Below are 16,173 nucleotides of genomic sequence, written 5' to 3' on the forward strand. Positions count from 1 at the left end.
TTTATTTCTCTAAGATGTTCCCAATGTCAGTTATGTTTAAGAAAATAAGAAGGAATTTCAATGTTCACTACCAGCTTCAAGATTGCGAAGCACAGTGCGGCCAGAGCATACCAAAGATAGCATGATGTAAAGTGGGGTGAAGTGCCAGCAAAGTTCCATCGGCAAAATAATTTAGTAATTTCATGGGAAATGCAGAGGCTCAGTTAAAGAGGTCAGAAATGTGAAACAACGGTTCGGGTATAGAACATTCGGGTCATCCAAAGTCATGGGGGTGTTGAAAGTCAGTCGGAAAGTCAAACAGTTTAGGGTCAGTCCGGGGAAGCCAGTCAAAACAAAATAATGCAGCGGAAAGACCTCCAGCAAAGAATGCCATCAACTAACCACCACATTTTTAAACGGACAAATTTTTCTCTAATTAAACAGGGGCAGGAAATGTCGGCTGTTTCAGAGAAACCCTCCATGGAGAAAGGCAAACACCAAACAGGTTTGATTTTTGATTTTCAGGACCCTCCTGGAAAATGGGACCTAGTTCAAAGTTCAGAAATAGCATAATCTAGAATAAATGTATCCCAAGATTTAGCAATAATGGGAGTAGTTTAAAGATCCTCTTAGATAGCAAGATTTAGCAGAAGTTACACTTGTAGAAGATATAACTTAGATTTAAAATTGCCGTTTAGTTAAGAGTTGTCAGGATCCCCCTGAATAATGTGACCTAGATTTCAAATTCTTGGTAATATTTGGTAATATGATTCAGTTTAACACTCACATATGTGCCCAGTTGCCAAACTGGGGCAAAAAAAATTTCTTTGTTTTGTCTATTTTTTGTTGAAATCAGGTACCCGCTTGGAGAATAGGGAGAAGCAGTTCAAGTCTAGCAGCAGAAAAATTTCCTCTGTTTTGTCATTTTGATTGAAATCAAAAGCCCCACTAGAGAGCGGGGAATATGTTTCAAGTTTAGTAGTTAGGAGCCCGCCTGAAGAGCAGGGAATACATTTCAAGTTAGCAGTCAGGAGCCCACCTGGAGAGCAGGAAATACATTTCAAGTTTAGTAGTCAGGAGCCCGCCTGGAGAGAAGGGAATATGTTTCAAGTTTAGTAGTCAGGAGCCCGCCTGGAGAGCAGGGAATACATTTCAAGTTAGCAGTTAGGAGCCCGCCTGGAGAGCAGAAATGCAGTCAGGAGCCCTCCTGGAGAGCAGGGAATACATTTCAAGTTAGCAGTTAAGCGTCCATCTAGAGAGAAGAAAAAACATCTCAAAGTGCAGTTGGCAGTCAGGCATCCACCTGTAGAAATGGAAAACATCTCAGATTACAATTCAAGGCGGCAACAAAGGGATTCCACCGGGAGAATACAAGTTAACAAGGCAACAAGAACCACCAGAGCAAGTTTGAAGTTATAGATAGGATTTTGTAATGCATAGATCATAGTATAATCTAGCTTCTTTTCATTTTATCATGGTGTAATAAGGGGATGCAGTAAGCAGTAGCAGCAGTAACAACAACAGTGAAATCACAACTTCATGGTAGTCCCAGCTACCAAACATTCCTGAACTATACTGACCTGATTCCTTTATAGCCAAGGATATGTAGGCAGCTCAGATACCAGGGCTCGGTCACATTCCCTTTTCCTCTTAGTTTTAGTCTCTCCAAATAAGGGTCGGGTCAAAAAAACTTGTCTAGTCGTTCTTTTTCTAAAAACTCTTCGCGTTTCTAGTCAAAGAGGGGCAGCTGTAGACATGTGATTTTTGACCCTCCCCAAGATTTTTTATATTTTAGCACGTAAATATTTAATTTAGGCGTGATATCTTTATTTCAACTAATTTTGATTCTTTTACTTTATTTCGTCACAAAAAATAAAAATTACAAAAAATATTTTAGTTTACGTATCTTTCATAAATTTAAATAAATAAATACAAAAAATAGTACCTTATTTTTATCTTTATATAATCTTGCAAAATACCAAAAAATATATAATAGTTTCATGTTTTAATATAGTTTAGTTTAATTAATTAAAATTAGTTTTTGCATTGTATAGTATTTTTATCTTTTATTAAATGCGGTTAACTAATGTGTTAGGCCACAATTTTAGGAGTCTTAGAGCCCATTTTTTTAACCCAATTCGGATCAGCCCATTAAGCCCAATACCCAATACCCATTAAGCTAATCCTAGGGACCTTTCTAGACTTTTCTTTGGAACAAAATAAATAAATAAAACGACCCTAAGGACCAAAGAGCAAATACACAAAATGTAAACCTAGACTCTAGACCTATAAGACCCTAAAGCTAAAAAGACACTGAAAAAAGAGAAAAAGAGGGAATCAGCTGACAAAAAGCAGTAGCCGCCTACCACCAAAAAAGGATCAGCGGCAAACTTGCATAAAAAGAACGGAGAGGCAGACTTGAGAAAAAGGGATTAGGATTCTTTTCATTTCTTAAATTTCGGTTCTATCTTTTAGAAAATACAAGTCAAAGAATTTTTTTTTCTTTATGGCTTAATCTCTGCTTCAAATTCAGAAAAAAATACAGATCTTTCACATTCCGGGTGTTTAAAAATGGAGTTCGGTTGAGCCGATGTTTCAAGTCGATTTGAGTTCTATTCAAAGTCTGTTTAAGGTCCTGGACCCCGATTCCCGTTGCTGAACTCGGTAGTTGTATATTGAGAATTTAGTTCTTGTATTCACGAAAGGAGTCAATGTACAAACTGGAGAAGAAGTTGATGTGAAGCTAGTGAGTATGTTTATTAGAATTAAAATTAAGGATGTTGATTTAGCTGAAGCTAGAAACTCAGTACATTATTGTGGTGTCAATTGTTTTAAGATTGAGCTTTCACTAGAGCTAAATAAAACTAAAATTGGAGTATATTACTTTTGTGGTAAGCAGTATTTCAACTTTCTAGGCAAAACCATTACATATAGTCCCTCGTTAATTGGAGTATAATATTTCTAGTATAGAAGTTGTTGAATTCAGATGCAGGCTAAAAGACGTACTAAATATTTCTTTTAATTATGTTCTGTTATTAGTTCAACTAAGTGGAGGCATCCATTTTTTGCGTAGTAAATGTTCTGTGTGTTTGTTTGATTAGATAATTATTAGTGTAGTGTTAAACTTTGCTAAAAATACAGTAATGCTACTGTTGAATTCCCTTGAAGGTTTCAAATGTTGGTTTATTGCTTAATCGGTTGTTAATTAGCCGTTTAGTTGTTCATGGTTCCAATATTTATGTATTTCAATAAAAGCTTGTAAGCGATTAATAAATGATTACAACTACGGGTACGGTTCCCGTGACGTGGTTGTGATACTTAGTTTTTTTAGATATAAGTAGGAGTGTTAAAGTCTGCCTTAGCTAAATACAATTCTTTTCATAAAATAATTTGAGGTGTGCCGTGCCAAATAAAATCTCAAAACGCATGGCCCTCACTTAATTAATTTTAATCCTAAGAAATCGAGGCGTGCCATTTAGTTGAATTTTCCATGGCCCTCGCAAACTTGAAAGGGCGTAGTTGCTTTAGGCGCACTATTTAAATTAATTTCCTTAAACTCGGGTGTGCATTTATGTGACCCAAATCCAAATCTCAACAACGTTAGATAAAATGTGTCGTAGACCGCGGGTGCATTTATGTGACGTGGTTCAAGACGCATTTTAGATTAGTTTGAATCTTTCCTAAAAATAACTAAATAAAAGCGGTTATAAAGTTAAAATTGAACCATAGGTTAAAACATGTTTTAAAATCAAGTAAATAGGCCAATTATAACAGTTGAGCGACCGTGCTAGAACCACGAAACTCGGGAATGGCTAATACCTTCTCCCGGGTTAACAGAATTCCTTACCCGGATTTCTGGTTCGCGGACTGTAATACAGAGTCAATCCTTTCCTCAATTCGGGATTTGAACCGATGTCTTGGGATACCATAAATCTCCCAAGTGGCGACTCTGAATCTTTTAATAATAAATCACGTTTCGATTGTCAGTTTAAGTTGGAAAAAACTCCCTAATACCTTTGGGTGTAAGAAAAAGGAGGTGTGACATGTGTCTGTATATAGCATATGCCCTTCCATATATAAAAGGGAGATATCAACACTGTGAACTTGAGGATCGCTCTGTGACTCTACGTCTACCTAGAGTTATAGATGTATATATGATTAAAGCTTTGCGTTGCTAAGTGTTGACTCGAGGGCTTCAAACTATGTGAGCCAAACAGTTCGTGTGCCACGTGTGAGAGTTCTCCGTGTAAATAATTCTTGTGTTTGCTTCTGCCATCTAGAACTTGCCCGGTTGGTTTTCGATGCGTATAATAATTACATTTGGTTGGAGAAATGACCTTAGGCAGTCTTTGTGATTTTTGGGAAACCAGTTAGCCTTTCAAGCCACCCATTGTACAGATAGTATCACTAGTCACCCCATTTGAGTTTTTAACCTTTTCTTTGGCTACCTCATTACAAACCTTCCCTTTGTTTTGTGAAATAATTCCTTCTTTTGAACCCGTCCCTCCTTGAGCATTAAGAATGAGGCTAAAAGCCTAACCGGAAATTGGCAAGGTGGTGCAATGAGTGTAGAAAAGTGTACCTCAAAATTTGGAACTACTCAAGCTCCTAAAGCAAAGTAAAAAAAACAAAAAAAAAAGAGAAGAGTATAAGAGTGTAAGTGTTTGTACATAAGGAGCCTTGAAGAGAATAAAAGAGGTAGTTGAGGTGGCTAAATGGTGGAAAAGTTGATACGAATAAAGGCTTTGTGGTTTGAAAAGAAGCAAAGAGCACAAGAAAGAAAAATGTGATTAGTGTTCGAGGAGGGTATAGTCACTTGTACCCAAATGCTTATCCGACCCTTCCCTAAACCTACATTACAAGCTTAAGAAGTCCTTATGGGATCTCCAACCGAACGTTCTTAGAATAAAGCGATGAATTAAAATAAGGGCAAGCCTATGGTATGGTATGTTGTAATACTTGAAACTCTTTCTGAGAGTGAGTGTATTTGTGAATTCATCCCTTTTTCTTGTCATCGTAAATATTGTGATTTTGGGACTTTCTTTCTAGTGAGGGCACATGAACTGTTGCACTCGGCTGAGGGTAGCATTTTGTCACATTGTTTGAGGCTCAAAGTTAACAAGTTGATTAGTTTTCCTTGTATATATTGATGGTTCAGGAAGGGTAAAACACCCAAAGATGCATGCTTGAAATACTAACAACAAACACCGTACATGGTCACTACTGTTTCATATCTTGTAGATGGAGTCTAGAATAGGATAGTGTTGTCTTAGTTACTTGAGGACAAGCAAGAGTTTAAGTTGGGGGTGTTGATGTGCCGGAGAATTTCGGCACATTTGATACTAATTGCTTAGATTTTAGCTTGTTTTAAATACAATTTCTTTGTGTACTTATGTTATTTTAGTGTTTTTGCAGTGTGTAAGGCTTAAAGACCTCAGAGCATGAAAAGGAGTCCAAAAAGCCACAAAAAGATAAGAAAAGAGCAAAAAGGCATCGCAATTGACACTATGCTATCGCAAAACCCATATGTGAGCCGCAGATGTCACACTGAGATCGCAAACCAAAACAGTCTTCTGAGCAAAGTTCAACGTCAAAAATACGATCCAGTCTGGGATCGCATAACGTGTCTGCAAGCCGCATAATGGACCACAGACTAAACATGAAGGCTGCTGAAGGAAGCAAATGCGACACAAAATGCGGTCGCATTACCACAATGCGAACCACAAACCATGAATGTGATGGAGGCCTGTAAACTAGGGTTCTGAAGTGCGATAGGCTTGACGAGAATGTGGACCGCATGTTTGTTATGCAACAGAAATGCGGCCGCATATTTGATCGGAAAGGGTATTTTTGTCCGTTCTCTGTCCCGAATTTTGGCCCTCTATAAATTGATTTATTGGGGTTTTGTGAGAAGCATCTGGTCTGACTTTGAAGCTACAATACAAGGCATTAATATTCCTCTCTTTTGGAAGCTTTTGGGTCAAGAATCTTTCACTCTGTAAGCTTTATGACATTAAATAGTGTCTTCATTTTGTATTTTAGCATGTGTAGCTAACTTTAAATACTAAGGTTGTGGACTCTAAATGGGTGTTATGTTAATGGGTGTTTAACATTGAATATATATATAATGGTTGGTTGATATTTATTTACTTCTCATTCTTCATTTATGTTGGTGGTTGCAAACATTAACAAGTGTCATTAAATTCTTGCTTTACTTGGAAAAGTGAGTTAGAATTTGGTAGAAGTAAATATCAAAGACTCAAGGCTTTAAACCTTGTTTAATAGAATCGCTTAGGAATAAGTGGGTTTTATTTGGCATATATTGATTGTTCTTAATTGCAACTCTTTTATATGTGGAAAAAATCATAAAGAGGAAATACTACCCAACTATTGAAAAATATTGGGTAGACATTTAGACATCATTTGCATATCAAAAGGACATTTCATTAGAAATATATCATATTAACACCGATAGCATTACACTTCATTAAAGGGGATACAACCTTGGTTTCTTTAATCAAATTATTTACATTTTCAATATTTCAACTAGCTGTTAGTTTAAATCAAACTCAACTCATACTCTTGTTACAATTAATTCATACTCTTGTTACCGTTAACTGGATAGAACTACAACTTTAGTCGAGCAACACACTAATCGAGTAGCCTTTTCACACCTATTCCTTGTGGGATTCGACCCCAACCTTGTTGGGTTATTATATTTGACACCGACCGCCTTACACTATTTATTAAAGGGTAATTTGAGCGTATCAAGTTCCAATTGTTACATAATCACCCACAAAATAAAACAACAAAAAGGTACCAGCCATTAAAACATATCTAAACACAGGAAACCAAAACAGAGAATAGACACTTTGAACTTGATACTTTGAAGGGAACGACTTTAAGGAGCACTGGAAGGGGAGCATTGGATGTAGAGGAAGAGGCAAGGGTTCTAAGGAGGATGTCCATTCGAGCATTTGCTGACACCTGCTCGGTAAGAAACCTCTCCTTCAGGTCCTCGACCTATTTCCTGAGATCAACATTTTTCTTGGTTAGACGGGCAACCTCTATGCTTTGTGAACTGCTGAAACTAGGTGCCCTAAGCCTGAGTGAGATGAACTTCGAGAATGGCATTCCTTGCCTTCAGCTTCCTTATCTCTTCGGTGGCAGTGTTCTGAGCTTCAATCAGTTGAGAGATAGTGGAAGTGCTGCCAACCCCCCTTTCTTTTCGATGCACTCACACTCTTCTAAGGTGGACTTGGAGAAGGTTTTCTTGCAAGTACCCACTTTAGCCTTTCCTAAAGGGACTTTAAAGAATTCAAATACTTTAGTGAGTAGGAACCCGTAAGGCAACCCAAGATTACCATCCTTAAAATCTGCCATTTTCTTCATATGCTCTAACATGAGACCACGCATGTTTATAGTAGTGTAGGCATCAGGTTCTTCCATGAGAAACAAATCTACTCTTGACATAATGGAATGTCTTTCTACGCGTGGGAGCAGAACTTTGTTCACCATTTCAATCATCAGTTGATACACCGAAAGGAAGGCCTTCTTGTGTACTCGTTCCCCTTGTTGCACTACATTATCCTTCAAGATGGCATTTCTGATGTTTGGAGAACAAGTCCCCTCAATGGAGGATATGTCACCAGTAGGCACCCCCAAAATTCCCATTACAGCCTTATTGCCACGACCCCAAATACCTCGGTTGTGATGGCGCCTATCACTGTACTAGGCAAGCCAATCCAACATTTACCACATCGAATTATTTTTATAAAATCAATTCCTAAAATTGATTAAGTCTCAAATTCTTCGTATGTAATATATAAATCAACAAAAATATGTGAAAACTAGTACAAAATATACTAACACAGCCTGAATTCGGTGTCACTAGTCATGAGCCTCTAAATAAAACCAAAACAATGTCTGAATAATACAAAATAGTCTGAAATAACAAAATACTAAGATAGGAAGGATGAAGGCAGGGCTGCAAACGACGTGTAGCTAGCTTGCGATCTCTAGGTACGACTATGAGAGTGTTGGAAGCTCTCGCTCTAATGCTCGGGCACATGGATCTGCACACAAGGTGCAGGGAGTAACGTGAGTATGCCAACCTAGTAAGTAACTAAGTAAATAAAGTCTGAGTGCAGTGACGAGCATTTAAAATCATATAAGAAATCTCCACAGAAATATCAAGTCAAAATTTGCAGTTCAATAGCCAGTTATCTCATAAAAAAACACCAGTTTCAATTAAAAATCCTTTGAAAAACATTTATTCAACATCTTTCAACAGAGGCTCAGTATAAAAGAAGAGTGAAAGCAGTAAAAATGTCATAAACAAGCCCCTCGGTCAAGGTATCACTCATAAGTATAGCCTCACGAGCAAGCCTCTCAGTTACTCGTGACTCAACTCTCGTCAATCAGTACTAACACTCAGCACTCCGGTTCCATAGATATCTCATAATAATAATAATAATCGTTGCGGCGTGCAGCCCGATCCATAGTTTATAGTTGACTACACTCACTAGGGGTGTGCAGACTTCGGAGGGGCTCCTACAGCCCAAGAGTCATATTGTTGCGGCATGCAGCCCGATCCAATATTTATTGTTGCGGCGTGCAGCCCGATCCATATGTCTATCGCTGCGGCGTGCAGCCCGATCAATATATAATATCGTTGTGACGTGCAGTCCAATCCATTACATATATATATAATCCTCACCATTAGGTCTTCAACCTCTCTCAGTATTAACCTCACGGCCACTCGGGCATATCAGTGAAAATCAGGGAAACTCATCCCAACAGTTTTCATATATTAAGAAATAGAGTGATAAAACCGGATTTAAACAATAAACATGTAAAACATGACTGAGAATATGCTTTCAAATCAAATAAAGTGAGGAAAGTAGTAAAAATACCCCTAAGGGTCTAAACAGGTCGGCACAAAGGCCCCAAACATGGCATTCAGCCAAAATTAACAAACCAATTTCTAAAACACGTGGATATCATATAGGGTATATCAAAATATGCAACTATAAAGTCGCCACGGGACGGACCAACTCACAATCCCTACGGGTGCACGCCCACACGCTTTTCACCTAGCATGTGTGGCACCTCATTTATCAAAACAGTACGAAATTTCGGGGTTTCATACCCTCAAGTTAAGATTTACAATGGTTACTTACCTCAAACAGGATGAAATACTACTACGCGACGCCCTTGCCTCTCGACTCAACCTCAACTTGCATCGAATCTATCAAATATCAGAATTATAACATCAATATATGCTAAGGCAACGAAGCCAATGCGAAAATAATCAATTTACATCAAGAATCCCGAAATTAGCCAAACTCGAACCTCGGGCCCATGCCTCAGATTTCGATAAAAATCACAAAACTATAATCCTTACTCTCTCACGAGTTCATACATACCAAATACATCAAAATCCGACCACAAATGACCCCTCAATCATCAAATCAAAGTCTCCAATTTCAAACCCTAAACCCCCAATTTTAACCACTATCTTCCATAAATTCCATGTCTAATCAGTAAAATATCACCATAGAATGAGTTTTAGTTCCAAGAATCTTACCTCCACGAAGTTCCCTTGAATTCCCTCTTCAAAATCTCCCAAAAAGCTTCAATCCCAAATAAAAATGGTGAAAAATAGCCCAAATTTTGTGAAGGGGAACTTATATACTTTTTTGCCCAGGGATTCCGCACCTACAGCCCTTTTACCGCTTCTGTGGTACCGCTTCTGCAATCTAACCAACCGCTTCTGCGATTTCCACTTAAAGTCTTGGGACCGCACCTGCACCTCATGACCTACCGCACTTGCGACTTCTGGTACACGAAGAAATTTCCGACGCCACTTCGTTATCCATGGCACCTCCTTCTGGTGGCGAGGAAATGGCAGTTGAGGAAGAGGACAGTTTTCCTACCGTAGAGGAGATACTCCCAAGAAACCTTATGTTCTAGAATGACTTTCATAAAGAACCTGTAGCTTCCCCTGTTTCGGTGGTCTCTAAGACTGAGCGGGCTTACATAAATGGCCTCCGGTCTACGTACAACATTCCTCCCCACGTTGAAATGATTCCGGATGGGAGGGACTTTTTGGAGGTCCATAGACCGGGATATTGTGCGTTCTACGTATATCTCTTTGTGATCGGTCACACCCTCTCTCTTCTTCCGCTGGTGGAGGAATTCTATCGGTTCTACGAGGTCTTCCCGACGCAGATATCTCCATATACGTATAAAAATTTCTAGTATTGATGAAGTATGCGGAGTTGGCGGGGTGTGAAGTTGGTCTTCATCACCTTTTACACTTATTTTCCCCGAGTTTTCATAGGGGCAACATGATACACTTGCAGCATTGTAGGACCAGGGGGTTGGTGGTCGAAACAGACGATCGTGTGAGCCGCAAATTTTGGCACAAGTACTTCTTCATTAGAATCGAGCACCTAGTGTCGGACACCGCTGGATTCCCAGAATGGTGGAATCATAACCGTAGGTGTTAGTACTCGTTGTTTACTTTCGTTCTTTCTAATTTGTAATTATTCGTGGCTTTCCTATGTAGTTGTGAGACGTGAACCTCTTCCCATTGTAGGTATCGAGGACTGGGTATCTCGCGTACTTCCTTATGTAGTGGGGACTCGAGATTGGCCCACTTTCCTCAAACGCTTTGGGCCGAAAAATCCATCCGGTAAGTGTTTCTTTTGCTTTAACCTTTGGCTGTTTGTTGTCGTTTATTGTTTGGCTGTTTGTTGTCGTTTATTGATACGACCTTTTCGTGATGATAGGTCGTAGGGCTTCCACGAAGAAGGACCTAGTCTCGGCATTTCGCCAGGCCATCGCATCAGTAGGGATGTAGTTTGCCCTAGCTGAGTCTGTCCGAGGAGGTCGTGCTCAATCCTTACCGACTAGAGACTCTTCTCATGACGTCATTGCACGGAAGGAGATCTCTTCTTGACCCGTCTATCACCTCACGGATAATCCCTCTAATGGTGATGAATCACCATCGAGGAAGAGAGGAGGGCAGAGCTAGGGAAGGTCATCGCCACCGATACTGGAAAAAATAGAACTAATGCTTCGAGGGCGGCATCTTTGCTTGGATCAGGCACAGGTGTCATTTTTATGGCGGATGCCATTTTGGCAAGGAAGTCCCCCAGGACCAAAGGAATATATCAAGGCGGGGGATCTGTACGATCCGTCGAGGGTGGCATATCGTCTGTCATTGGAGGAGGCAGAGTTAAGCATGTTGAGGATAACGGTTTGGGTCGGATGTCGACCTAGAAGATGTACGAGCTTATTTGGAGCGTCATACTCACGTAGAAGTAAGGACGGAAGGTCCCGATCGACACATAGTCATTCATGTGGATTATCACTTGTTTGCGAATTGCGAGCAGGCAGCATCAGTGTTTGCCCATTTGTGCGCTGCTTCTGAGAGCACGGTACTTAAGGCAATGAGTGATGCATAGTTATCGCGAAGCATTTCCGGCATGGACCTGCCGGTAGGTGCTTTTCTCTTTTTTTTCATTTTTGGGTTCGTTTGTATACTTAACCCCTTCCTTGTTTTAAATTTGCTTTGCATACCAGACCCTCCTTATGGAGATTGAGCGCGATCGGCGAGATAGGTGGAAGACGGCCGTTTTTGGGAGGGTAGCCTCCAAATATAATGAATACCATACCAAACATCGTGCATTGGCCAATCTCTTCACTCAGGATAATGATTTTCAATTGTTCCGTGACGAGCTCAAGCAGAAGGAGAAACGGTTGGCGCAAAAAATCGAAGAGCTGAAAGAGCGGGATGAAGACCTGATACAGGCGATTTCCTAATGCAGCGAACTTGAGGCGGCTCTTAAGGCCAATTAAGAAGAACTCGAGATGAGTAAGGAGGTGATGGCCTAGAACGTCGACCTTCAAGCGCAGATGGCCGCCTTAACTGTTGAGATTGATAAGAGGGCGGCGGAGGCTGTCGACCTTAGGGGCGAGCTGACCGCTAAGGCTGATGGATTGGCTCATGCTAAAAGGGATAGGGCGGCTGCCATCTCGGAGGTAGCTGCTTTGGAAGATGCCCTTCATGCTTGTAGATCAGAACGAGACAAGGAGGCGGAGATGTCTGCGCTTAAGGTAGCGAGGTCTGAGGGACGTATCCGAGATCTGGAGGTGGAGTTATCCGTGTTAAACAAACAAGTTACCACTGTGAAAGCAGAGGATGTGCGACGGTGGTTGCAACCCTCTACATCTCATACTTCGGCTGACCCTGTCGTGCCATGAGATTTATATGAGATGTGGGTTCATGCCGAAGCTCAACTTGACGTGTATAAGTCTCTTCGTGCCAATAGGAAGGTGTTTGAGGCGGAACTTCGAGAGGTGCATATTAAAGAATTTGCCGCTCGTGAGGCGTGCGGTTATGACCCCAGCACACCTGGCAGAGGACAAGCTCGCCTCCGATTCTTGGTACAATGAGGAGTATGCCACGAGGGATGATGTGGCATAGGACTTGGTTGTATTTGTTTTTGTTTTGCTATTTTTATGAGGGCGTCCTTGAGCCCTTTATAAAACATTCTTGTAATATATCAGTTGTAATTGAACAGTTACTTTTTTGTTGTGTCTCTCTTTTCTTTTGTTACGAGGGGGAGGGGGTCTGGGCTACCCATCCTTGTGTGGTATTTTGCCGTAGGTAATCGCGTCATTTAATAACTCGAACAAGTTTAGTGATTTGGGCGACGTCGAATGTCAAGTAATCTGTGTGACATCGATTATTAAATGATTTTCAGCAAGGTCGAACTCTTTATTTGGCGATGGCCTTTGTTATAAGGGTGTTATTTAGAGTTAATGTCGAAATGTTAACCCGTTGTGTTTCGAGCAAGGTCGAACCCTTTCTTTGGTGGTGGCCTTTGCCGTAGGGGTGTTATTTCGAGTTAATGTCGAAATATTAACCTGTTGTGTTTCGAACAAGGTCGAGATATTATCTTTGGTGACGGCCTTTGCCGTAAGGGTGTTATTTCGAAATGTCGAAATGTTAACCCGTCATGGTTTGATAGAGGTCGAACTCTTTATCTTGGCGATGCCCCTTGACCTTAGGGGTGTTATTTCGAGCTTCTCAAAATGTTAACCCATTGTGGTTTGATCGAGGTCGAACTCTTTATCGTGGCGATGGCCCTTGGCCGTAGGGGTGTTATTTCGAGCTTGTCAAAATGTTAACCCGTCGTGGTTCGATCGAGGTCGAACTCTTTATCTTGGAGATGGCCCTTGGCCGTAGGGGTGTTATTTCGAGCTTGTCAAAATGTTAACCCGTTGTGGTTCGATCGAGGTCGAACTCTTGATTACGAACGGAGATCGATGGAGAGATAAATGTTGAGTAAAATGTTGCTTTATTTCATTTATTGAAGTATTGTACATGTCAGTTTCATACACATTGGAGAAGTTTCCTTGTATCTAGCCCCTTCATTGTTCGGTCTGGAGATATTATCGGTAGGCGGGGCGATGAATTATACTTTGAACTTCAAGACGTTCCCCTTGTTGCCTCGTTAAAAACCTCCCCGAGAAAACCCAATTAGGACAAAACCCGAATGAGGGAAAAAGAGTACGACTTGGGTGGCGTCATTTTTTAGAAGTGAAAGTATTTGAGATGGGCGACATTCCAGTTGTTTTGTACTCCCTCCGTTTCATATTAGATGAGGTAGTTTGACTCGGCACGAAGTTTAAGGCAAAAGAAGAAGACTTTTGGAACTTGTGGTCTTAAAAGCTTAAGGGGTAAAAATTTTGTGGGTCCATGACATTTGTGTGGCTATAAAAGCTTATCATTAAGGGTAAATGGGTAAAATGAAAGAGTTTAAAGTTGAATTATTTCCAAATTTAGAAATGTGTCATTTATTTTGGAACATACTAAAAAGGAAAGTACCTCATTTAATATGAAATGGAGGGAATAGTAGTTTTCCCTCCATTGTTTCTAGTTGGAATGCCCCTTTGCTTGCTCCCGCTATGATTTTATATGGCCCATCCCAATTGGTTCCCAGTTTTCCTTCTTTTGGATTTTTGGTTGCTTGTGTTTTGGCCTTGAGGATGTGGTCCCTGACTTTGAGTGGTCTTATTTTGGCCTTCTTGTTGTAGTACCTTTCTGCTTGTTGTTTTTTAGCTACCGTCCTTACATGAGCCATATCTTTCCATTCTTCTACTTCGTCCAGGTCTTGTATTCTGTTTTTGTCGTTGTTTGGTCCACTCTCATTAGAGTATCTCAGGCTGGGTTCTCCGACCTCAACAGGTATGATGGCGTCAGTTTCGTAGATTAATGAATATGGTGTTTCGTCTGTGCTGGTTTTTGGCGTGGTGCGGTAGGCCCATAATACTTCTGGTAGCATTTCCAATCATAGCTCTTTGGCGTCCTCAAGCTTTTTCTTTAGTATATTCAATATTGTTTTGTTGGAGGATTATGCCTAACCGTTGCTAGCAGGATGGTATGGCATGGAGAGTATTCGCTTGATGCGCCATTTTTCGAAGAACTCGGTCGTTTTTTTTTCGATGAACTGAGGCCCATTGTCGCAGCTGATTTCTTTGGGGATGCCGAAGCGGCATATGATATTTTTCCATATAAATGTGATGACTTCTTGTTCGTGTATTTAGGTGAATGCACCTGTTTCCACCCATTTGGAAAAGTAGTTAGTTAAAACTAAAAGGAAGCGTGTTCGACCTTTTGGGAGGGGTCCGACAATGTCCATTCCCCATTTGATAAACGACCATGGTGAAGTGACGGAGTGCAAGAGTTTGCCCGCATGGTGTATCATTTGTGCGTACTTTTGGCATTGCTCATATTTCTTGACGTAATCCGTTGCTTCCCTTTTCATAATGGGCCAGTAGTATCCTGCCCGTATGAGGCATCTGACGAGGGCTCGGTTGCTTGTATGGGCACCGTAGTGACCTTCGTGTACTTCTTTGAGCACACGCCTTATTTGATTTGGTCCTAGGCATTTAGCAAAAGGGCCGCCGAACGTCCTTTTGTAAAGATCGTGGTTTATGAGGCTATACCTGGCCGCCTGTATTCGAAGCTTTTTGGCTTCCTTTTTGTCTTGCAGAAGTGTTCCTTCCTGCAAATATGTCATGATGCGGTTGCACCAATCCTAAGTTAGATTTATAGAATGTAACTCTACTTAGTCTATTGACGAATGGAGGAGGGTGACCACATTTTCCTTGGTTGTATTTTTGGTTGCTGATGCTAGTTTAGCGAGGCCATCTGCTTCAATGTTTTGCGCCCAGGGTATTTGATCGAGTCGGCATTCATCGAATTCTGGCAGTAGCTTATGGATTTCTGCACAGTATTTTTGTAGCCTTTGTTCCTTGATTTGGAAAGTCCTACTAACTTGGTTTACGACGAGTTGTGAGTCGCACCTGAGGACGACTCATCGTGCACCATATTTGAGGGCCAATTTCAATCCTGCAAGTACGGCCTCATACTCGGCCTCGTTGTTAGTCATATCAGGACACCATATGGACTGACGAATTACTTTTGCCTGTTGGGACTTCAAGTACGAGTCCCAGTCCAGATCCCGACGCATTAGATGCATCGTCGGTGCAGAGGAACCATAGGTCGGGTTGCCCATGGGGAGTGAGAAGACTTCCTGCTTGACCTCGGGAAATATTTCGGCACTGAAGTCGGCGACGAAGTTAGCGAGTACCTACGACTTTATCGATGTTCGCGGCTGATAGGTTATATCATGCTCGCTCAATTCTGTAGACCATTTGGCCAATCTTCCCGACAACTTGGGTCTATGTAGGATGCTTCTAAGGGGGAAAATCGTCACCCTTGATATGGGGTGACATTGGATATACGGTCTAAGCTTTCGTGAAGCTATGACCAATGCCAAAGCCAGTTTTTCGAGGTGGGGATACCTCGTTTTGGCATCAATCAAGGTTTTCTAATATAATAAATCAGGGATTGCGTACTTGTGTTCTGCGGACCAGAACTGCGCTTACCGCGACTTCTGAGACGGCCAGGTAGATCAAGAGGCATTTGCCGGGATCTGCCTTAGCGAGTAGTGGTGGAGAGGACAAGTACGTTTTTAGTTTTCTCAGGGCCTCGATGCAATCTGAATTCCACTGGATCCCATTGTCTTTCTTTAGCACGTTAAAAAATTTATGGCATCTGTCGGATCACCGTGAGATGAACCTTGACAGGGCTGTTATCCAGCCCGTCAGTTT

General features: G+C 41.0%; 1 pseudogene; it reads right to left on the reverse strand.

The window, feature by feature from the left end:
* LOC138888604 (exonuclease 1-like) overlaps positions 1-16,173 on the reverse strand; it is a 102,729-nt pseudogene that overhangs the window by 67,421 nt on the left and 19,135 nt on the right.

Source organism: Nicotiana sylvestris, chromosome 3 (genome assembly GCF_000393655.2).
Source record: "Nicotiana sylvestris chromosome 3, ASM39365v2, whole genome shotgun sequence".
NCBI lineage: Eukaryota > Viridiplantae > Streptophyta > Magnoliopsida > Solanales > Solanaceae > Nicotiana > Nicotiana sylvestris.